Here is a 26,873-nt window from a genome sequence, read left to right as displayed (position 1 = left end):
AATGCAACCAACTGTTATTAAAATGAAGCTACATTTTTACTAAATTTTACATTGAGTTCATAATATGTGTAAATATTCTAAGCAATTTTTCAGTGGCTAAGAAAACTACAAATAAGCAATCACCAAAAAAGAGCAAGTATACATATGTATTGTTACTCATTATAATTAGAAGATAATATGGATAGCGTTTTAAATAGCAACTTAAAGTCATTTTTCCAAACTACTTGGGGAAAGTAGTGCAGAAAAAAAGGAACAGTTACTTTTAAAAAGCGTTTATTGGAAGTTCCCGTTGTGACTCAGCAATAACGAGCCAACTAGGATCCATGTGGATGTGGGTTCAATTCCTGCCCTCTCTCAAATGATTAAGGATCCAGTGTTACCATGAGCCGTGGTTAGGCCAGCAGCTGCAGCGCCAATCTGACCTCTAGCCTGAGAATTTCCATAGCCACAAATGCAGCCCTAAAAAGAAAAAAAAAATCTATTTTGTTATTTTAAAAATTCTTTATGATCAGTGGTTTCAAAACAAGACCTTTGTTTAGGTATAATTATGGCCATAAATAATAATGTAAGAATCATGTAATCATATAATCAATTCCTCTATGAACTTAATTATTTATAAAAATAATATTCTTAATAATTTTATTTTTTAAATGAAATTTAATTCTCTGTACAAAGAATTCAAATAGCAGCTCCAATTATACAATATTTAAGAATTCAAGTTCTAATCTTTGACAGATCTGAATCAAGCAAGCCTTCATATACTTTAAATATCAAACATTCCAATTATGATATTAATTTACTCTAGTAAACTACAGAATGGTTTAAAATCATGACATTTTTCTCAGTGTCATAAAGCCTACATTTGAAATACATGTAGAAACCATTCTCCCAGAGAATCCATAAACAGACTTAATTTCTCTTATGGAATTATTGGCATAAATATGCCAGAAATTTGAACAAAACAAAATATGATTTTAATTTTTCTATTTTTATTCACAGTATGGGTTTCTAGAGTCTACAGAATATTAATTTTTCCTGTGATTTATTGATTCCTAAAATAATTTTCATAGTAATTCTAATGAATTTCCAAATATTAATACATGAAAACATTCTGGATCATCACTATTTAATTAAATCTGCACTTGAACAACATATGTATTTCACTTTATTTTTTTAATTTTTTAATTATAGTTGATTTACAAAATTGTGTCAATTTCCTCTGTAAAGCAAAGGAAGCAGGTCACACATATATACCTATACATATACATATATGTATGTATAATTATTTTCTCACATTATTCTCCATCATGTTCTATCATAAGTGTCTAGATATAGTTGCCTGTGCTATACAGCAGGATTTCATTTCTAATCCGTTCCAAATGCAAATAGTTTGCATCTACTAACCCCAAACTCCCCGTCAATCCCACTGCTTCCCTATGTGTATTTCCAAGGAGGTAAAGGACTTATAAGTCAAGAACTATAAAACACTAATCAAGGAAATTAAAGATGTAAAGAAATGGAAATATATTCCATGTTCCTGAATTGGAAAAATGAATATTGTAAAAATAGCCATACTACCCAGAGCAATCTACAGATTCAGAGCAATCCCTATCAAATTACCCATGACATTTTTCACAGAACTAGAACAAACCAAAAATTTATATGGAACCACAGAAGACCCTGAATTGCCAAAGCAATTCTGAAGAACAAAAACCAAGCAGGAGACATAATTCTCCCAGACTTCAGGCAACATTGCAAAGCCACAGTCATCAAGACAGTGTGGTACTGGTACCAAAACAGACAGACAGACCAATGGAACATAACAGAGAACCCAGAAATAAATCCAGATACCTTTGGTCAATTAATCTTTGACAAAGGAGGCAAGAACATGAAATGGGAAAAAGTCTTTTCAGAAAGTATTGTGGGGAAGCCTGGATAGCTGCATGCAAATCAATGAAACTAGAATACACCCTCACACCTGTGCACAAAAACAAACTCAAAATGGCTGAAAGACTTAAATATAAGACAAGATGCCATCAGACTCCTGGAAGAGAACATAAGCAAAACATTCTCTGACATCAACCTTATGAATGTTTTCTCAGGTCCGTCTCCCAAAGCAACAGAAACAAAGGCAAAAATAAACCAATGGGACCTAATCAAACTGAAAAGCTTTTGCACAGCAAAGGAAACCAAAAAGAAACCAAAAAGACAACTTACAGAATGGGAGAAAATAGTTTCAAATGATGCAACCGACAAGGGCTTAATCTCTAATATATACAAGCAACTTACACAACTCAATAGCAAAAAAGCCAACCACCCAATGGAAAAATGGGCAAAGGACCTGAATAGACATTTCTCCAAAGAAGATATGCAGATAGCCAGCAAACACATAAAAAAACACTCAACATCGCTGATTATAAGAGAAATGCAAATCAAAACTACCATGAGATACCACCTCACACCAGTCAGAATGGCCATCATTAATAAGCCCATAAATAACAAATGCTGGAGGGGGTGTGGAGAAAAGGGAACCCTCCTGCACTGTTGGTGGGAATGGAAGCTGGTACAACCACTATGGATAACAGTATGGAGGTACCTTAGAAATCTATACATAGAACTACCATATGAACCATCAATCCCACTCTTGGGCATATATCCAGACAAAACTTTCCTTAAAAACGACACATGCATCTGCATGTTCATTGCAGAGCTGTTCACAATAGCCAAGACATGGAGACAATCCAAATCAACAGATGATTGGATTAGGAAGATGTGCTATATATGTACGCAACAGAATGCTACTCAGCCATAAAAAGGAATGAAATAATACCATTTGCAGCAACATGGATGGAACTAGAGACTCTCATACTGAGTGAAGTAAGTCAGAAAGAGAACAACAAATATCATATGATATCACTTATGTCTGCAATATAATATATGGCACAAATGAACCTTTCCACAGAAAAGAAAATCATGGACTTAGAGAAAAGACTTGTGGTTGCTAAGGGGGATGGGGAGGGAGTGGGGAGGATTGGGAGCTTGGAGTTAACATATGCAAACTATTGCCTTTGGAATGGATTAGCAATGAGCTCCTGCTGTGTAGCACAGGGAACGATATCTAGTCACTTACAATGGAACATGATAATGTGTGAAAATAGAATGTGTATATGTATGTGTAACTGGGTCACTATACTGTACAGCAGAAAAAAAATTGTCCTGGGGAAATAACAATTAAAAATAAATATATAAATACAATTCACTAAAAATATTGACTCAACTCATTGCTTCATGCAATCACTTTTGAAATTAGTCTATTCAAAAATATCAGTATAAAAATAAAAATAAATTTCTTCTTTCAGTCATTAGGGAGAAACTTATACCAGATCACCTGTGTGCCATAACCAATTATAAAATTAAAAGAAAAAAAACAATTAAATGACTACTTCTCAATGAATGGGAAGAGGCAGTAGCACACTAAGAAAAGCAAAGCAAATGAGATTAGCCACACACCAACCCTAACTTTCTGCCTAGAGGTATGTTTCAGACTGGAAAAGGGTGCTCCAGCAAAGTACAGTGGGGAGAGTTTGGGTAAGTAGAGGTAAGAATTAGGGCTCCAGGAGGAGGCAGCTGAAATTTGCAGGTGTAAGAGAGAAGCGGGGTGTGCAAGGAGCAGGTTTGACAATAGGCATAAGTAAGACACAAACTAGGAAAAGATTTTCTTAGCACATATACCTGACAAAAGATTTATATCACATTTATATACACAACCCATTCAAATCAATAAGAAAAAAGCAATTGAAAGTGGGCTGGGCAGAGTTCCCATTGTGGCTGAGCAGAAACAAACCCAACTAACTAGTATCTACGAAGATGCAGATTCATCTCTGGCCTCAAGGATCCGGCATTGACTTACACTGTGGTATAGGTCTCAGAAGCAGCTCAGATCCTGAGTTGCTGTGGCTGTGGTGTAGGCCAGCAGCTGTGGTTCTGATTCGACTCCTCGCCTGCGAACTTCCATGTGCCACAATTGGGATCCCAAAAAAGAAAAAAAAAAAAGAGAGAGAGCAAAGGTCTGGGCATGAGCAGGTACTTCACAAAACAAAACAGTATATGTTAATGATCAATAATCACAAATAATGGTCAACTTTTTAGTCATTATGGAAATACAAATTAAAAACACAATGTGATTATACTACACAGCCACTGGAAAAGCATCAACTAAAAAGACTAACCAATTTAATTTTCTGGCAGAGATATGGAGCAACCTGAACCCTCATATTCTCCTGATGCGAATGCAAAATAATAAAACTGCTTTGGAAATCTAACAATTTTCATAAATTTAAGCATACACCTACCCTAGTACATGACAATTCAAGAGAAATTGGCCATCTAAAGATTTATTCATGACAGTTCATCATCAACTGGAAAAACCATAATGCCCATCAATAGGAGAATGAATAAACAAAATGTTGGATATCGATGCAATGAAAATAATAAACAGTCCTAATGAGGAAGGGATGACTAGTATAAGCAGCAAGATGAATGAACCTCAAAAACATTCTGAGTGAGATAATTCAGACCCAAATTAGGATATACTTTATGTTTCCATTTATACATCATTCTAATACAGGCAAAACTTACATATAATATGAAGAAATCATAACAAATGATTTGTTATGATCAAGAGAAGAGTATTGACATGGTAATTAATGTTCTCTATTTTGGTAGTAGCATGAGTTACAGGGGAGAGGCAATTATCCAAACTGAGCAAACTATAAACTTGAGTCTATTTCACTGAAAGGAAAATGCATGTTAAATTTTTAAAAAGAAAAATATAGAAACAGAAACTACACACAATGCTGTTGATAATGGTTAGCTTTTTGATCTATTCATCCTTTTCTTTCAATTTTTACCTTGAGCATTTCCCCACATGAGAAAATAATATACAGATACAACATCATAAGTCTAAAAATAGAGTGACTTGTTTCTTCATATAATAAAATTTTCCACAGGCACTATTTTATATATAATGAAATACAATCTATAAACATGTGAGTTTCATTAATATAAATATTTTTTATCATCTTTCTAGTTGTAACAGGTGACTATAAAAAATAAAAGACTAGGTCTTAAAAGTGTTACTTCTTTTTTATATACTAAATATATTTTTGAACCATTGGGATTATGAGAATGACTTACTTTAAACATGCTTAGTTGCTATACACAAATGAGTCAATAGTTAAAGTGAAAAACAATTATATTAGAAAATATATTTTAAATAATAATATTATATATAATAATACATTCTTACTATAAGATCCATCTTAAACACACGCTTTTGCTTATTTTTAAAAAAATTTGTATTCCATACTCCAGGGTTTGTAAGAAAACTAAGCAGCCAATTTTTTGTTTTAAAAGTAATTTGAATCTCTGTTCTCTTAATGTAATACAAATGTACCTTGGAAGACAAGTTCCCTATGGCCAGGGCATGCCTTCCACCTATGCTGTCATTATCAACTAGAGATGATTATGTTCCCCAGAGGACATCTTGCAGTATCTAGAGATAATCTGTTTGCCCCAAACAAGTGTTAGGAAGAGTGTGTTATGCTACAGCATCTAATAAGCAAGGCCAGGGATACCACTAAGCGTCCTAAAATATGCAAGGCATACTCCCATATAAAAAGAATTATTCAGCCCAAAATGTCAATACTGTCAAGGGTGGGAAACCCTGACTAGCTGGTATGGTGTGGTAGCATTATTTTTACCAATGCACTTCAGTGACAGAAAAATACCCTATCTTATGCATTATAGATTTTTAGGATATTTCAAAATATTACTAAACCATTTTATTCTTAAAGTGGGTCTACCCCCAGAAGATTATCTATCTATTATCTGTCTTTCTATCATCTGTCTTCCTATCATCTATCTTTCTATCTATTCTCCAAAAGACACACACACACACACACACACACACACAGTAGCCTCCTCTTATCCACAGTGGAAGCACTGCAAGATTCCCAGTAGATGCCTTGAAACCATGGATATTACCAAAGCCTATACATAATATGTTTTTCTTTTCCCATACACACATACCTATGATATAGTTTGCAGTAATAACTTGGTGCCACTTGTTTCAGGGGATGTCTGAAGTCTTCTATAGGCTCAATTCTTTCTGGCACAATACCTTGCTGTCAATCAGATATGCTTTTTATTTCACCCACAAATTTTAACAACTTTTTTATCTTAACTCAGCACTTAATACACACCGTGATGTAAGTTTTTTAGTTCAAGATGTGATTGAAAAACTAGCACAGATTTCTTTTCCTTCTTTACAATTTTCATAGATAGAAAATTTGCTCTTACTGTCTGTCACTCTTAGCAACTTTAGCATATGATTTATTTTTCTTTATTAAGTAGTGAACTTTCACTTCTTAAAGGAAGCACACAACTTCTCTTTAGCATATCTAAATTGCCAACATCACAACTCTTGTGTTTTGAGGTCAATATTAATAAAATAAGGGTTACCTGAACACAAGCACTGCAATACCATGACAGTTGATCTAAGGATACTAAGCAACCAACCAGTTGGTAGCTTATATAGCCTGGATATGGTGGACAAAGTGATGATTCCCATCCCTGGACAGTAGGAGATTTCATCATGCTATCCAAATGGTGTGCACTTTAAAACTTATCAGTTGGTTATTTATGCAACTTTCCATTTAACATCTTCTGACTGCAGTTGACTATGAGCAACTGAAATCATGGAGAGCCACTATCTATCTATCATTTACATAAATGCAAACATTTAACCATATATATGTAATTATACATTTATATGTAGGTACACAAACATTTGACTGTTAAAAGAAACCAAATTACACTAAGGATTATTTTCTTTAAAGATTTATTAAAGCGTATGCCATTTGATATCAAGAGGATCAAGATTTATATGATATTATCAGTGTTTCAAAGATGTAGAGAAAACCTATGGACTATTATCTCTCACTTTTGAGAATGTAAAAAGTATAGTTACTTATTAAATAACCACATAAAGTCTTAAAACTGGTGAAAGCAATCAACCACATAACTAGATGAGGACATAAATTAGATCATTGGATGGTAATTAGTGGAGATCAGTAGTTTTGAATTCCAGTCCTAATTCTCCAACTAGCTGAATGTGTTACTCTGTCAGTCCCACTTGCTCCATATACAGTTGCAAGAGATGGAAAACAAAAACAGCAGAAACAAGTGAAGTCTGAAATTACATGCACTTTAAAAAAGAAGTCTAGAACTACATTCTGTTTTCAAAATTATGACCTACATATGCTGTCATATCTGAATATCAACATTAGAATGGAAAATATTAAAATCAAAGACATAGCTATAGAAGTCAATCTGTTATTTTTGAAAGACATTTATATTTATCATTATATTTTTGAAAGGGGATTTCTTTCTTTACAGATATTAATCACATCAGTTTTTAGATAATATAAACAGATTCAATAAATTCATATATCTCCTTCCTCTCTTTCTTTCTGTTGTCTAAACCTTCCTTTCCTCCTATCTCTCTTTTCCTTTTTATTTTCGTTCTTCTGTCTTCCTTCTCCTATTTCCCTGTTTCTTTCTTTCTTCATGAGCTGCTCTTTAGCTTTGAAGAGTAGATTTTCATTTTTCATTTGCTTCTCCCTTGATAACTCAAAAGTAATCAAGTAATTACTACTTTCCAATATATAATTTCCCAACAGGGAAAAAATAACCTTTCTTCTCCAACTATACATATGCCATCTTATATTCCATTTAATCTTGTACTTTAAACATGTTTAAAGTTAAAGAAAACATCTTGACAAATGTTTAACAGATTATTAAAGATAATGATGGGCTTTTCCACTCCCATTTAAAATATTACTGAATATGCTACTTATTATCCCTGTTTCTTTAACTTCAACATTCTCTCAAACAAAATTCTTTACTAAATTTTAGGAAAACAACAACAAAATACTTCATTTGAGGTGAGGTCTTTATATTTAACAGATCTAGATGATGTTAAATTTAAGACGAACCTTTATGAACTAACCCAGAAAACAGTAACGAATTAAACCCAAATGTGATACATATAAATCAAATAAAGATTAAATCAAAGTGACAAAAGTATTGACATTTTTCACACATGGTAAACTAGATATTACAAGCTCTTAAAGGGAGATATAACATCATATTAACTCATTTAAATTAATGGAGTACATTTCAATTTACAACCCAGGGAAGAGTTGACCTTGGAAGGATCAACTCCATGATTTCATAGTAGCTAGTTAAGATTAGCATTAAAATTTAACCTTTCAGATCCACACTTAAAACTAAATGATAGCCCTTAAATTTGGTAGCATGTAACATTTCATTATTGAAAATGCTTTGCAGCATTTTATTTGAAAGTGTATTTTGGAAAATTGTGTGAAGGGCTGAGAAATAATGTCCCCTTTTAAGATTTCACTTTAGCCTTTATTTTTCTTAAACAAATTTTCAAGTCATATAATATACACAAAACATGAACTAACCTTTATAAGGCAGCCCATTTCAATAAGTTTTACTAAGATATTCACGATGGGTTCTCAGCAAGAATTCTTGAAAAGAAGCTCATATGCAGTTAATGACAATTTTAAAATAAACAAGGAATACTTTTAGATGCAAACTAGTATGTATAGGATTGATAAACAGTAAGGTCCTACTATATGGCAAAGGGAATTATATCAATATCCTATTATAAACCATAATGGAAAGGAGTATGAAAAATAGTATATATTTATATATATTCCTTGTATGTATAAAGAATATTTATACACATAACTGAGTGACCTTGCTGCAAGGCAGAAATTAACACAGCATTGTAAATCAGTTATACTTTAAGAAAAAAAATTTTAAATAATTAAGTTTCAGAAACTAAATAAGAATGAAACTTAGAGAAATGTGTCAGTTACCATCATATCAATATGAGCTTTTTATCTCTTGGTGGGAATGTAGGGTTCACTTTAATTTTTACCTTAATTCTTTTAGACCATAAATAACAGATACAAATATAAAATATGGTGGTTAAATAGGCAATATTGCTTAAACATATTTCAAAGTATTTAGTTAGCTTATACCAATTTAAATGGCCAAAATTTAATGATCATTTGAAAGTATTAAAATAGAGAAGTCTCTCAAAAGTGCTTAATTGATTGAAACTAAATGTAAATAAATTAAACAATGCTAAAAACAATTCTAGTACTTATTCAATACTTTTCATGTAAAAAATTAATTTACCTATACTCAGTGAAAGTCTTAATATCCTGGTTGTAGTCATGGTATAACATCAACAGGTACACAGTTATAATACCAATTCTTAAATTAAGTGACAGAAGCTATAAAGTATAGCTTATAAATACTTTCTGTTAAGAACAACATCATTAGGCAATAAACACTCTATTCCCTCTGTAATAGTTAGGAATGTATATTGAAAGTGACAGAAAGAAACAATTCAAATTGGTTTGGACAGTCAAAGTTATAGTTTTGATAGGGATGGTGTAGGATAGTTACACAGGTTGTAGGAGTCCCAGTAGTGGACCATAGACAGAGAGAGAAACCTAGGGAACTTTGGGAGACCACTGTAAGTTAAAAACCGCTCAGGAAAGCCATCAGAATGAAGCAGGCTTGCTTAACTACGAAACCATAAATAAAAGCATGAGATATGCCTCAGGTCATTAAGTGAAAGATAAAAATGAGGCCTGCATTTAAGTTCAGCAAGATAATGATCCTAAGGACCAAGGACAAGAATTTAAGGGAAATATGACATTCCAAAGTAGGACACCCTCATTATAGGGAAACCTGAGATGATTCAACATATTTTAGCACATGCTACCACCCTTCTGCTCACTTGAATAAGCACCATGACAGTTCTAGACCTCAGAGTGTCAAATACTCTCTTACCAGACAGGAAGGAGGAGCTAATGATGTAAGCTTGCCATCAACTAAGAAAAGGGAAGAAGGTGGTCTTTTTCCCTCCCCATTTTTCTTGGATTAAAAAAAAAAAATGTAGCCCACTTAATGCTCAGGGCAGTGCTTCTTTGTCTGCCCGCTTCTATCTCTTACAATGTCCTATCTTAATAAATCTATTTCTTGCCTATCACTTTGTCTCTTGCTGAATTCCTACTGCGCTGAGACACAAAGAACCTGAACTTCAGTAAGTCAATACCAGGTGATTCTAATTTAAAAAACTGTGGGATCAAGTCCAATCAGGCTTTTGGCTGGGTTCGAATTCCGGCATGTGGGTTCAAGTTCCAATCTGGGTTCCAGCTAGGTTCATGTCCTAAGTGTTGTCAGTTTCAGTTTCATGTAATTACAGTTTCCAGACACAATTATCAGATAACTGTTCATTCAGGTCATAACCAGGGCAAAGTACCTTTCTCTTTTTTTTCTCAGATCTGCTTCTGTAGTATTAACATCCGAAAAGACAGTTCCTCAAGCTACTTTTTACATTCTGTTCTAGATTCTAAGCTCCAGAATTGAGACTAATTCTGATTGACATGAAAGGCATCATGTTCTCGTTCTGAATTATGCTAGGCAGGAATTGGTTAAACTACTCAAAACCCACACAAACATTGGGAGCATTCTCACCCAAATTACATGCCTGAAAAGATGAGTTTAATTTGGGCAGGGTAGGAGAGAGGCTAAGAGAGACAGACAAGGGGCTGAATGGATGCCAGAGAGGGTAAAAATATTTACTAAAACCTGCCAAAACATATGTGTGTAGAACAACAAAAATGTATTTTAATAACAAAAAAGTTTTACTGAAATTTTACATAATTTTATACAACTTCAAGACAGTTCTACACTAGATAAATGGACTGCTACAACAAAATTTCTCCAAGGTCAGGAAAATCAGTATTTCTGAAAGTATAATTAATCTTACCTCCAAATTTTAAGTTGTTTGCTTTTTGGCAACAGCAAATTCAAGATAAACAGTAGCTGAAGATTTAGTCATTTAAATTTCAAAATATAGATATAACTGCTCCCAAAGATATATATATTTCTCCTTATTTTACAATCATATAATAATTATGATTACAATCATAATCACTATGATTATAAAATATAATAAATATTTTATACCTAGCACTTGTAGATATAAAAATGCTACTAATAATTAAAAGTCTATAATAAAGCTACACATTTGATGTAATATCATACATGAGGGAGAGGGGTTATATCATCTGTTAACCTGCTTACATAACCACACAATACTGAAGTTAGTATAAAACTTAAAAATGATAATATCATGATATTTCACTTAAGTGGAGTAATTCCTTGATAGCAGAAAAATATCTTTCAAAAATGTCAACTATCACTGACTGGTATTCAAGTTTTACTAGCGGTTTCTCAGAAAAAAAAAAATACAAGTCATGAATGCAAAATTATTAATGCTTAACACAGCAGGAATGAAAAGCCAAGAGCTCTCAGTTATATTTTGAAGCTGTTGAATATTAAAATAAGAAAATCAAATGCAATGCATGTTTGGATGGTAACTGAGGCTCTTCAGAATCACAATTTTACATTTACAGTCAATTTATCTCTTCATCTTTCTGAAGTAGATAAATTGAATATCACAGTTAATAGTAGCATAGCGCTTTTGAACAAAGCCAAGCATCTGTCTATTCATCACAGATACATATGCCATTTTGCCTTCCATAAGATCCTATCATATCTTTTTTAAGTGGAAAAAATTAGAAGGAGAAACAAATGTCAAATTTGGCAGAGACTGTTCTCTCTCAGTTGCCTTATATGGTAGAGGGTAATTCTTACCATATAGCAAATCTAAAAGAGATGCACTTTGGATTCCACTGATAATTTACATTTAAATACTTAAGGATAGTAGCATTTTTTCATTCAAGTTACAGAAAAATGCAATTGACTGTTTATTTTCAAAAATGTTGAGTACACTAGCTATTCTCCAAATTAAAAAAAAAAGGCAGAAAAGTGAAAGTATTTTGTGAAATGATTTTAGTAAGTGTTAAAAATTTAGTTTCTTGCTCATATTATGACTAATAATTGTTAATCTAAAAATATATAAGGATGTGAAGAATAGCCATTAACTCTTTCCACGTTGGTGAGTTATATAGCAGTTAATAAGCTGTCGAAATATATTGTTAAGCATTCAACAAGAATGTTTTAAATGTATTTAGTATTTGTTTTAAATTTACTCTGGGATAGCTGGAAGTAAAAATTTGATAGTGACCCCAAAGAGTCCTATCTCAGATGAAAATGTGGTCAGATATCTGGCGGGGTAGTAAAACTTTTATTCTTGCTAAGATTATTTCCCATAAATAAGTTTAGACAAGATTTTTTAACCTTGCTATTTATTAAGATAATGATAAGAACCAATGACATAAAGATGAAAAAGCCTAAATTCTAATTCTCAAAAATTTTAGGAAGAATTAGACATGTAAGTAGATAAGCACAATACAGGGTGGCAAGGATAACGATAGAATACAGAAAGGATTCTCGGAGTTCCCGTCGTGGCGCAGTGGTTAACGAATCCGACTAGGAACCAAGAGGTTGCGGGTTCGGTCCCTGCCCTTGCTCAGTGGGTTAACGATCTGGCGTTGCCGTGAGCTGTGGTGTAGGTTGCAGACGCGGCTCGGATCCCGCGTTGCTGTGGCTCTGGCGTAGGCCGGTGGCTACAGCTCTGATTCAACCCCTAGCTTGAGAACCTCCATATGCCGCGGGAGCGGCCCAAGAAATAGCAACAACAACAACAACAACAACAAAGACAAAAAAAAAAAAAGAAAGGATTCTCTCCATATCAACAGTGATGAGAAGTGAATCAGAGAAGTGATGACTACGATGGGTTTTGAGCAATATATGGGATTTTTCTATGAGGATGGGAGAGAAGAGAGTACAGATGACTCTTTAACAATGTGGAAGTTAGGAGCTCTGACCCCATGCAGTTGAAAATATGGCATAATTTTGACTACCCCAAACTTAACTATTAATAGACTATGACTGACTGGAAGCCTTACCAAGAACACAAATAGTCAACTAACATTCCATAGTATATGCTTACAATAAAGTAAGCTAGAGAAAAAGAAATGTTATTAAGCAAACCATAAGGAAGAGATAATAATTTACAAGACAGTACTATACTTAACAATGTAAGTTTACATAATCTGTTTACAAGAATTGTGTCAGAATTAATATTGATATTGTCTTATATGATATAAAACACTCCATATGTTATACATATTACTAACTCTAGACATCAAAAATAAAAAAGATAATGTAAAAAAGAAATTCGTATTCATTTACAGGTCTAACAATTCATGCATTGATAACAAAGGAGCAACAATATGATTGCTCTACAGTGCAATCCACATGATTGCTTTACAATAACCTTGCCTGTATACTAATGAATGAATCATTATAAAATCTTTATGGAATGCAGTATTACAGCCATATTCATAATCCAGCACTGGAAACATTGTTGCATTGTTTCAAAACCACTTATCTATGATGATAGGCTATTATACAATTTCTCCAATTATGAGAGTCAGACTGTACAGTACCGTATTTCTTTGAAATTGTCGCAAATCACAGAAAGGTATTTGAATGTAGTTATTGGAAAAAGAAATCCACGTATAATTGGACTCATATAGTTCAGACCGTGTTGTTCAAGAATAAATTGTACATGGAGGTTACTACAGTGGTAGAACTATTCCCAAATGGACAAGTACACAGAGGTTTAGCTCTATTACGTATTGTTGCAATTATAAAAACACATTAGTTTTCTGAAAACCTTGCCAACAAGTGTGTGTCAAAATGCAGATTTTTTAAAAAATGATTTATTTTATATATAGACCAGTGCATAGCATTTCATAGAGGTCTGAAGCCTCATCTCATAATCGAGTACATTAATACTTCTACGGTGAAACATGAGTACTTGTATAAGTGGGTATATAGGGTTGACATGAGCCTCACAACAGATCGGGACTGGTTTTCCACCTGATATGTTACAAAAAAATTTTGTTCAGAATTTATTTTTAAATTTAAAAATTGTAAATAAGGGATGCACACTTACAATTCTTCGACTTATGCTTAATTGGTGGTAATTGTAAAAAGTGAAAATAATAAATTGCAAAAAATAAATTAGCGTAGCAGAGGTTAGAAATTATAAAGCTCACAAATTTTAGAGCCAGCATTTGAAAATGAATGAGATTAACACTCAAGTCTATCTTCCCTGTGAGATGACACTGGTCATACATGAAGAATGAGAAAAAAGCTGAAAGATCTTTAGGGAAAACAATTCCTATCAGAGATGATTAAATCTTGAACTATGACAGAGAAGACAGGTTCAAATAAATAAAAAGAGCTGAATATTATAATCAGATTATTTTAAAGAACAATTCACATGTGCCCAAAGAAAGCAGTTAGCACTTGAATGGGAAAAATAACTGCAATATTTTAATTTAAATTAAAGGATATACAATAAAATGAAAAGTTCAGGGCCATCAGAATTGTTTATGTGTATGTGTTTGTGCATGCCTAAGATGTGCATGTGTGTTTCTGTAATATACTTGTATTAAATGCTTACATAAATTTCATGAATTGTTTAGGGTTAATGTTACATACTTTCCTCCACCACCATGGTTTCTTTATTGCAATCAAAATATTTAACTTTATGCTTAAAGGAGCACATGGTGATAGTCAAAACACAAGTGATTTTTTCGCATCAAAAAAAAAAAATGCTTAGGAATAAACGTGACCAAGGAGCTAAAAGAGTTATATCCTTACAACTGTAAACACTGATAAAATAAACTGAAGATGCTTCAAAGAAATGGGAATCCCATGCTCTTAGATTGGAAGAATATTGCTAAAATGTCCATAATGCCCAAAGCAGTCTAGAGATTTAATGTAATCCCTATCAAATTATTTATGATATTTTTCACAGAACTACAACAAATAATCCTAAAATTTATATGAAACCATGAGGGATTCAGAATTGGCAAAGCAATCCTGAGGAAAAAGAACAAAGTTGGAGGCATAACCTTTCCAGATTTCAAACAATAGTACAAAGCTACAGTAATTAAAACAGTGTGGTACTGGCACAAAAAAAAGAGATATATGGAACAACACCACAGAGAGCCCAGAGCAAATCCACACAACAATTAATCTTTGATGAAGGAGGCAAGAATACACAATTGAGAAAAGACAGTCTCTTCAGCAAATGGTATTGGGAAAGTTGGACAGCTGCATGTAAATTGATGAATTTAGAATATTCCCTCACACCATACACAAAGATAAACTCAAAATGCCTTAAAAACTTAAATATAAGACATGACACCATAAAACTCTTGGAGGAGAACATAGGAAAAACATTCTCTGACATATATTGTAGCAACGTTTTGGGGGATTTAATCAAATTTATAAGCTTTTGTACAGCAAAGTAAACTGTCAGCAAAATAAGGAGGGAGAAGATATTTGCAAACAATGCAACTGAGAAGGGGTTAATAGCATCCAAGGAATACAAACAGTTTGTACAGCTTAATTACAAAAGAAAAAACTCAATCAAAAAATGGGCATAAGATCTAAACAGACATTTCTCCAGAGAAGATACACAGATTGCCAACAGGTACATGAAAAGATGCTCAATATTGCTAATTATTAGGGAAAGGCAAATCAAAACTACAATGTGGTTATCAGCCCAGACCAGTCAGAATGTTCATCATTAAAAAGTCCACAAATAATAAATGTTAGAGAGGGTGTGAATAGAGGGAACCTTCCTGCACTATTGGTGGGAATGTAAATTGGAGCCATCTCTATGGAGAACAGTATGGAGGTTCCTTCAAAAACTAAAAATAGAGTTACTGTGGATCCAGAAATCCCACTCCTGTAGTATATACATAACTATCTACTCTCACCCACAAATATGGCATACAAGTCTGCAACGTCTCTATCAATAAAAACAAAATTAGTCTGGATATACAGAGTTAGATTGAAGACTTAAACACAGAGAATATCCTAACATTGCCCAGATTACATCCTGCCCATCCTGTCCTGTAAGATGACACAAGTGGAAGGCTGAAATCCAGTATGTTCTCTCCTTCATCAAGCTATACACTTTGGCATAGGCAGCATCAGTATCTCTATATTGTTTTCAGCACTGTAAATTTTGTAATCATGATTGAGGTGATGGGGACTAAGTTTTCTTCTCAGAAAAGGGTTTTTATACATAGGCATTGGTTCTTGGGATTCAGGAACATAAACATCTCTGGCTCTGCCATTTTATAGCCTAAGTGTTGCCTCAGGCAAGGTGTATCCACACCTTGAAGTTAAGGAGTCAGATTCTGCTCCAACAAGTCACCTAAGGAGCTGCGGGGACTATAGACTTAAGTCATAAATTGTCAAATCCTTATGGAGATAAGCACATTCAAACACTTACAAACTAAGTTCTGGAAATGACTATATCTATGACTCCATTTGAACACACCAAATGAGAGATTATAACACAAATATTCATTATATGGGTCATTACTATATACATTTTCCTTTAATACAGCCTAATTCTTGGCTTGCGTTTGAATTATAGTATTTGTATAAATGTTTAGAAAAATTTGAGACCACCAGACATAAAATAAAGTATTAATATGAAGAAAGTTTTTATAGCACTTAAGTATGTAAAAATTTTAGAAGTCACTTCAAAATTAAAATAGCACAACTATGAGAAATAAAGACCTTACAGTTTTTCTCTGACTTAGAGGTATTTTTAATAACTGTGAAAGCCATTCAAACTTCAGTGTTACAAGCAAGTTATCCAGAAATTCTCTGGGGGGAGATGGATGATAGATAGGTAGATAGATATAAGTACCTCTCATATCAGAGTGAAAACAAGTGTGGTATTATCAAGATAAATCCATTTAAAATATGCACTTGTTAAGTTCCTTTGTATGGAGGTATAAAGGTCATTTATGTAAACATTTGTATATGTATATGAATAGAGTATCATGAGATACATAAAGAATAAAATGTACCAGGACACTACTGATACTATGGAATAAGTTTAAAACTAATAAAAAAAAAAAACAGTCTCACACCAAAAAACATAGACTTTATATTTAAAATAATCAGTGTATCATTTTTTGCAAAATTTGGATTACAGAGTCTTAAAATGTTTGTAACTTGATTCAAAATAAAGCATCTAGTATTTAGGTTATCACTTAGGGAGCAGTTCAGTGGCTACAAAGAGAAAGTCTAGAGTCTACTTCCCCCTTTTAGGAAGGAAGCAACAGTCAGGAATTCTTCAGTAATTGCTGTTGACCACCATGAGGAAGGCTCTTGGTGGGTAATGAGATAGAGTCATAAAAGGAAATACAGAAAGGAGGGTCTCTGCATCCCATATAAATACAGAAATTAGACCATGCACATTAAGAACTCCTAGGACATCACTGATGTCTTTTTCTACTCCTGACCAGTTCTCCTCAAGTAAATATAATTTTATTTAACAAATAAAATAGCAAATCAGATAAATCAGGCTGAGCTTTTGGTAAGAGCTCTTTTGTCTCCTCCTGTACTATTAGTATCATGGATGAAATAGTCCTCAGATTGCATAATGAGGAACTTCACTTCCTTGATATGTTCAGGATTTGAATTGAGCTGGTTATGTAGTGACAGACCACAGTTGTAACATCCATTCTTATTTCCTACAGCCACCAAAGGAGAAAAAGACTCCTCCAGGCAATAAAGAATGGAAACATGGAATGTCAGTATATAAAAGATGCTGATAGATACAGAAGTGTAGATATCAAGTTATTTGAAAGATGGTTTTAGGAAGCTTATGTTACATAGTCCAATCTGCAAATGACAAATAAGTGAGATGCTGCAGAATGTATGCCTACATGTTAGCAGTGGTAATTTTAGTGGCATATGATTATGCTGTTTTCTCTATTGACATTTTATTCATGTTTTCCTTTCTTTCAGAATATAATTTTATATTACCTTTCAGCCTCTACATTTAATTTTCTTTTTGGCTATTAAGAAATTGTTATTTTGACCAAAAACTAAGGGAAAATGTGGAGAATAGGCAAAATTAAATGAACACCAAATGTCTTGTGTGCCATTCTAAGAGTGACCACAGATTTGGCACTAAGTTTTTTGGCAACCAGTGGGAGAAACATATAATAATTTTTTTGTTATATAATAATCAGGAAAACCACTGATGAGAAAAACGAAACCTGTTTTAGGCTTCATGGGGCAAAAAAGCAAAATCTCAGTGGGGTCCTTCTAGGTCGAGTGGTAATGAACATTTTTAAAAACCTCCCCTTGGTAGAAGCAGTGATGTGATTAGCACAGGGAACTATATCCAGTCTCTTGGAATAGGCCATGATGGGACATAATATAAGAAAGGGAGTGTGTATCTATGTATGTTTGTGTGTGCATGTGTATATATGTATTGTGTGTATATATATATGTGCGTGTGTGCACATATATATATGACTGGGCACTGTGCTGTACTGTATAAATTTGCAGAACATTGTAAATCAACTATACTTTAATAACAAGATTAAAAAACAAATAAAAAGAAATTCACATGGGTGATAGTGATTCCCACAAATCACCTGAGGGCACAGTGTACTCAGTGTGTCTAGAAATGAAAGGCAAAAGTCCCTAAACAATGTGTTGTAAAACCAAATTTTGACATGTATTTGAAAATAAAGATCAGATATTATTGATGTCTGACAAGGATCTGAATATAGGTATGTTTTTACTAAGGTCCCATCCACATGATTCGGCAGTTAACCAAGATGAGGTTAGGACCAACTCACCAGGAGGTGTCCAGAGAGGACCCATGCCCACATACCAAAAACATACAGACCCAGGGAATCCATGAAGAGAGCAAATGCATCCTCAGAAATAAAGGGGTTCATTTCTTATGCATAAAAATAGATGATTAGAGATCCACACCCCAATCCATGAACATAGCCAAATCATTTGTATCCTGGATGTATACGTAAGAGTGCTTATATAATAGGTCAGTTCTGAATTTCAAATCTTCCAGTAAAAGTGCCCCCAAATTACTGACTCTAAGAAGTTTCAGTCCTGCTGAAATTTTTGAAATAAATTAAGAAAATATATACTTCTAGGAGAATTAATGACATTCATTACTGAAAAGATATACGAAATAAATACTGGAAGATATTATATGTAATGAGTGGTAATTGTGATCTTTGGTATAGCTGAAGTAGCCATGTCTAGTTTTCTAAAAAAATATATTCTCTCTTTGTTAACCTATATGAAGTCGCTGATTTTTATTATTTTTACCCCTCCAAGTGGAAATTTTATGTGGCTCAACTTCTTAGTTCATGGTAACAAAATTATTTCCTATGCTCCTGAGAAAATGCCTTTCTTTATCCTTGAGTCAGGAATTGGAATCCAGACATTAAATATATCTTCATATACACTTAGAACTGCTCTCTTATGGAGGGAGAGCGTATTTTCTTTATTGGCATGCTGGCATCCTTCCTTCCATTTTCAAGAGTTTCAATCTCTGCAATCTGGACATGGTGCCAGTTACCTTATTCCAGAGGTGGAGTTTATAATCTAAGCGATACCTCTAAGCACTGGCAACAGTGACTAGTTGGCTCAGAGGTGGGCACATGACAAATAAGGGCTAACCAATAGGGGATTAGTGACTTTTTAGGGGAATTCTGTGGATATGAATTTGGAAGCATATAAAATACTGAGAGTAGATGGTTAGACAGAGATCATGAGAGAAGCCTGCCTTAAAATGAAGTTATCACCAATGAAATCAAAGCCGACCTATTGTAAAGTCACTAAGCCCTTGGCTTAATCCTTTCCTGAAGCCTAAAGAGGAATTTTAGACTTTCAGTTTCACGTCAAAAAAACCTACTTTTTTGTTTATGCTAATTTGAGCTGTATTTTCTGTTCCTTTCACTATAAAGAATCTTAATACATATGTGAAGGCATATTATACACAGGTGTGTGTGTATATAAAATTATTTAAAATATATATAAACATAAAACTTTGGTAAATTAATAACCTATAATTTCAAAAGCACTTATATTTAAAATCTTACATAAATATGTATATATACATTTATTATTGTCTTTTCTTCTAAAGTGTACACTCAATAAATTTAAAATCTTTTTTTTTCCTTTTTATGGCCACATCTGCAGCATATCGTTGCAGGGTTCAACCAGGAATCAGAGCAGCAGCCGCCAGCCTGCATCGCAGCCATAGTAACACTGGATCGGATGTGCATCTGTGACTGATGTGCGGCTTGTGGCAATGCTGGATCTTAACCCATGGATTGAACCCACATCCTCATGGACATTATGTCAAGTTCTTAACCTACTGAGCCATAACAAAAATTCCTTAAAACCTTTGTATACAACTAGTGGTAATGAGTGCCAGGTTTGATCTGATAGTGAGTACTAATTCTCTGAGATTTTACTGATATGACAGATGTAAACAGATATAATGCAGGAGTAATTTGGAGAGAAGAGGAAATATCATTGACCTTACACATTTCAAAGATTTATGACTCCTCAGTTACCTTGAAGCTGGAGAAATCCTCCTCATTCTTAATGATGCAAAAGCCATGCCAACCATTAATTATATTCCAATACAGAAGTGCCTCTACTACCAGTTTCTCTATTCTTGATGTATGAACTTTGATGTCTAAACAAACAGAATAACAGCTGATTATATGTGATAGGCTTTCACAGGGGCTGGGGTAATAGATAAAAGCATGTGAACTGAGAAATAGATGTAATCATTAAAGAAGAAGCACCAAATAGCGTGATTCAATTTAGTTAAAAAAAAAACTGAGTGATAGAAGTTATTGAAGAGGCACTGAATATACCTCTATGACAGTATTTATAATCCAAGGTTTTGAGGGGGAGAGTTTTACTTATGAAAATAAATGAGAGGGAGAGAGGAAAAAATAAGGAGAGAAAGATCAGGAAATAGAGAAAGAGCAGCCTCAGAGTGTTTTGCTGTTGATGAAGCAATTTAAAAAATATCACCTCATTTGGTTCTTGCCACAAACCTACACAGTGTGAAGGGCAATTATTATCATCCTCATTTTAGAAATGATGAAAGGGAGGCTGATGCCCTGTGTGGCTAAATGACTTTAGTATAACCAAATAGCTAGTAAATGGTGGACTTGAGATTATATTTCAGATCTTCCAACTGCAAATCCTCTGAAGTTTTACACTACTTCCACATTATAATATACCACTCATAAACCATAAATAAGTACTAAGTCTAAAAAGATTCTGATGCAATTTCAAATGGAAAAGTTCTGAATATTTGGTTTCTTCCTAGTCTAACAAGTTTTAATTGTATCACTTGGCTTTTATATATCTTTGTTTACATTATTTCAAAAGCCAGTTTGTTTTTCTTTCCTCTCTCAATACATTTATCAGATTATATTTATTAAACTTGCAAATAAATATAAGGTATAGTTTTACTAAAATCATCTTTTGAAAATTCTTAGAAAGTACTGAAGAATTTCTAGAGCTGTAGGTACGCATCTTTAAAGCTACTCTGAATCTCTGAAATCTTTTTGCTTCCTACATGAAAGTCAAGAAAGCCAAATAGCTGTTTTCCCCATTTCCCCTGCAGCAAGAAATGGCCATTGATCCACTTCTGGGCCACAAAATAAGTGGGAAAATGTATTTAGTACTTTTGGAAACTTTGGCATTCCCCCCATAGATTTACCAGATTTAGTGTAGCTTTCCTCTTCTTGCTTTAAGTTTGGGCACAATGGCTGCAAAGGCAACAGCAATAAATCCTGAAATACCCAGAGAGCACTTTTCGGGTCCCTGAAACCCTCAAAACTACTTAAAGCATGTTAAGTATGTTTTGTGTCACAACTTAGACCATGGAAATAGCATCATTAGGCAATGTACACATGCATCATTCTTGCCTGAGGGCCAGTGGGTACCCCTTAATCAATGAATTTGTCTCCACCATGCTAATAACCTTCAGGGGCTTAGCACTTCAGTTGAATTAAGTTACTGATGCAGACTTTTTTTTTTTTTTTTTGGCTGCCCTGGCAATACCAGCCCCTTAACCCACTGTGCTCAGCTGGGGATCAAACCCATGTCCCTGCCACTGCAGATATACCGATGATCCCACTGTGGGTACTTCCAGTCTTCTATACTCCTGCCTCTGGAATATTTGATACAAAAGTAACTTGCTTCCCCCATTGCCACCACCTTTACCTTATTCATTCCCTTCCATATAGCAAAAACATTTTCTTATTTTTCTGTCTTCTATAACACTTCCTTCTGAAGTCTATGTATAATCTTTCAAGCTTATCTGAAACAGTATCTTTTACACAGAGCTTTACCTAATGCCTGTAACCAAATATTTTTTTTCCTTTTATCTCCTTGGAAAATATTTTACTGCTCATATGACATTTATATTACACACTTTATTAAGTTTCTGTGTGTACTAGTTCCATTCCCTGTCCTCTGCAGAATTATCATCCTTACTCCCAGGAGACCATAAAGCTCACTGAGGACAGGAGGAGTATGTGACTCCTTTTCCTTAGCCACACAGTACCTAGTCAAGACCCTGATACTGGTGTGATAGTGACACATACCAGGGTTGATAGAGCTGATTTCTCTGTAGAAGGTGACTGCATTCATCATGTCCTCTATTGCTACACATGTGAAAAATGATAGAAAAGAGGATGGGTTTTCTCCTAGAATCTTAACTTTTAGAGAGTTTGGTCTTTATAAATAAAGAAGGGTCTCAAGAATAGAGATTTTCGGAGTTCCCGTCATGGCTCAGTAGTTAATGAATCCGACTAGGAACCATGAGGTTGCAGGTTTGATTCATGGCCTTGCTCAGTGGGTTAAGGATCTGGCATTGCCGTGAGCTGTGGTGTAGGTTGCAGATGCGGCTCAGATCCCGTGTTGCTGTGGCTCTGGCGTAGACCAGCGGCTACAGCTCCGATTAGACCCCTAGCCTGGGAACCTCCATATGCCGCAGAGGCGCCCTAGAAATGGCAAAAAGACAGAAAAAAAAAATAGAGATTTCCAATAGCACCCCTGAATATTATTAGCAGGGCTGGCCAACCACTTTACACAGGCCAAATCCAGCCCACTGGCTCATTCGGCGAACTTGTATTGGAACACAGCCACAACAGTTTGTTTATGTATGATTTAAGGCCATTTTCATACTACAAAGTAGTTATTGCAGAGATTGACACACATACTCCCTCTCTCTTGTCTCTCTCTCCCTCTCTCTTTGCCCTCTCCCTCTCTCTCTCTCCCTCTCTCTTTCTCTTACCTCTCTCTATGTATATATATTCCACAAAGCTGTAGATACTTACTATTTGGCCCCTTACAGAAAAAGTTTACTAAACCTTGTTATTAATAAGGTCAAAAACAGCAATAATTCAATGGTCATATAAGTAGAGAAACATAATTTAATAGTTTACCAAAGGTAGACCTTCTCTGAATCTGTGATTCCTATTACATATCAATTATATTCCTATTATGTATTAGTAATTCTCAGGTCATTTCTCTGACTTCCCTAAACCATTCTGATTCATGATTTTTTTTTAAGGGCCTCACCTGTTGCATGTATAGGTTCCAAGGCTATGGGTCAAATTGGGGCTATAGCTGCCAGCCTACACCACAGCCACGGCAACACAGGATCTGAGCCGCTTCTGAGATCCACACTACAGTTCACCGCAAGACCATATAGTATACTTAGCCCATTAAGTGAGCCAGGGATGGAATCTACATCCTCACGGATATTAGTTGAGTTTGTTGCTGCTGGGCCACAATGGGAACTCCTGATTCATGATTTTTAATGGACTGTATCTCTGGGCCCAGTTACCTGAGGATCACTAGTTCGGCCTATGCTGCTTTAGAGAATACCAGAAAAAATTTCTTTACCTGAGTTGCAGTTGTTCCTTTAAGGTATTGTCCTCATCTAATAATATTTAATTCTCTGTGAATTCACTTACTATTCTAGTGATTTTCTCTGATACAATTAAGCCACTTAGCAAACTTCCCTGGCCCATGATAAAAGGACCACTTAAGCGTCCTTCAGGGAAAAGTTACAATATACCTTACACCATAAACAAGTAAGGCAGTAATTATCTGAGTGATATGGATAATTAACATCAAAACAGCCACAAATGTACTTGAGGATAAAATCTATGATCCTAGATTTAAAATAATTTAATCTAATATAAAGGGAGCAAGTAACACCAGGTTTAGGTACATTAATGTGATTGATTAAACAATTATTAACCCCACTAGATATAGAAACTACTTTCTATATTTTCCTATTAGTTCTTAACATTACTGCTTTGTTCAGTTTAACACTTCCCTTAGAAAATATAGTTTGCTTCACTTATACCCCTTTAGATTATGTTTCTTCAACTTGAGTAAACATGTTGATGATGTAAAAAGACGTAACAAATTATTTTCCCAAAGACTTAGAAATATGCACAGTTTATTTACTCTAATAGTCTATACAAAAATAATTATAATTAAGTTGATACATGTATACTCCAGAGAAACTATATAGGGTATCTCACAAAGGTAAATTCAAAAGATAAAAGTCTATAGCTTTGGAATTATAAATCATACAACTCATTCACTTTAACTCTAGACCGATGTCTTTCTATTATCAAAGGAGAGACAGCATGGTGGAGCACAACCTATTCTGGTTTAAGAGTCAGACCCTAGTTTGAATCTCAGTTCCTCTGTTCCTCCAACTTAAGCTTTAATTGAGCAAAAATCTTCTAACAAGAAAACCTGTGTACTTAAGCACTCAGTACCAACATACTCTAGGAACTTTATCCCAGTTTGACAGTGGTATTACTTGACTTTACCAATTATTCATAAAATTCCTTCACTGATGGTCTCTAAAATATTTTCTTTGATCAATGTTTTGTTTCCTTGTCCTATTAGTATAATTGAGAACACTACTTATAATACCTATAAATCTAAATGTTTCTTTGAATAATGTTCTGTTCATTTAATATGATACTTAATTACAAAAATTATTTGAAATAGTTAAAAAATACAATGCTTTATGATAAATAAATTAAGTAATATAATCTGAGCATATGGAAGGTAACATCTTATAAAACAAATAGTTGAGATATACATTGAGGAAGTTTCCGTAAAATTACTCAAGTCCTTTCCAACTTGATTGTGTTCTTGTGATTTGCTACATAACAGTGCTAACAGTGCTTCAATTACCCCAGGGGAGATATGCTATATACTAAGATCTGGACACATACAAACACAAAGAAAGAACTTAGCTAAAATCCCCAAAACGGACAACTAAAATATGTGCTATATTTTTAAGAATATTCATTTTACCTCTAGTAAAACAGAACTATAATGGTCTCATCTTTATTCAATATTGGTACACACTCCTACCAAGTGCATTAGGGAGGTGTACATGAAAAATACTCATTCTCATGCTTCAAGGAATTTATTATACTGAAAGGTAAAGAACAAGAACTGTTGTATATGAGAATGTGCTGGAAAATTTGACATTGTTCTAGGATTATCTATCTATGGATGGATAGATACGCACATATGCAAACACATGAACTGACATGTTGATAACATATGTCAATAACAATTCTGCAAAAATAAACGATTTACACATTTTCTTTGAATGATTTCAGAGAGAAAATTCATTGGAATGTATCTTGAACTATAAATATCAAGAAACTTCAGGACATGAAACTAGTCACTTTTCAATTATTATTTTCATGATTTTATGCACTTATTAACAAAATAAAATCATGATTTAAAAACACATGTCCCTTTGTATAAAAGTTTTATTATTTGAAATATATTCATCCATAGGATTTGAAAATGCATATATGAAGAATATGCATTTGAAATTGGAATATGCATTGGAAATATAAGGCCTCATGTGCATTTAAATACACTTACAGAGACATAATTTATGTATACAAAAAAGTGCCTAGAGCAGCATTTTTAAAATTTCAGTAGATTTTTAAAAGTTGAAGTTATAATTACTGACAAGAAAATTATAATTCTTTATTTTCAAAATTCCATTAATTCCCCCAAACTACTTCTTAAGTCATTATGGCTATATATTACAACATTATAAATACATTGTTATTTTTAATATTTTAAAATATTGAGGTAGCAAATATTTATAGAGTGGCTACTATACAACAGCTTTAAGACAGATGCTATAAATATAATGGTGGATAAAAGGAAAAGTTTTTTTTTAATTTTCTGGAGCCTATATTCTGCTAGGAGTGAGAAGAATTCAAAAACAAGAAGGCATGTGTACATACACTATATTTTTTTATAAATTTCAAATTACAATTATGTATTTCTCTAAGAGCATTTGTTTTTCTGACTATCATGTTCCACTTTTAATTGAGCACTTTATAAATTTCATCCACTTATATCTCAATTTGGAAAAAATATTTATTTCTCTATTTCCATAAGTTTCCATTTCTGATTATACTTCTATGGATTAAAATATTATTAAACCACTAAATATGTTTCTCCTTGCATTCAATGAAGCTATTATTAGCCAAATTTTATCTTAATTTCTATTTTGTTACTGCAAAGTTCTCAAAGTCATTTCTTCTGCAATCAAAGCACAAGTCTCACTTCAGAAATACATAAAAGAAAATTGATTTTCATCCAGAAAATGTCAAACTTCTGCCTATAATACTCAGCTATGGTTTTCTCAAAACAGCAAAGTTCAAAAAGAGCCATCGACCTGATGGCCCTTTGACACATGATGATGGATGCAACGTGTCTACTACTTTACTGCCAGAATGTCCTCCAAGAGA

At 33.7% G+C, this 26,873-nt stretch overlaps 1 protein-coding gene across 1 annotated transcript in view; it reads right to left on the bottom strand.

Annotated features, from left to right (window-relative positions):
• Nucleotides 1-26,873, bottom strand: part of LOC106506082 — a 671,136-nt gene that overhangs the window by 198,614 nt on the left and 445,649 nt on the right. The gene's annotated exons all lie outside the window — the stretch shown is intronic.

This window comes from Sus scrofa, chromosome 14, assembly GCF_000003025.6.
Source record: "Sus scrofa isolate TJ Tabasco breed Duroc chromosome 14, Sscrofa11.1, whole genome shotgun sequence".
Taxonomy (NCBI): Eukaryota; Metazoa; Chordata; class Mammalia; order Artiodactyla; family Suidae; genus Sus; species Sus scrofa.
This window is presented reverse-complemented; position numbering and strand designations above follow the sequence as displayed.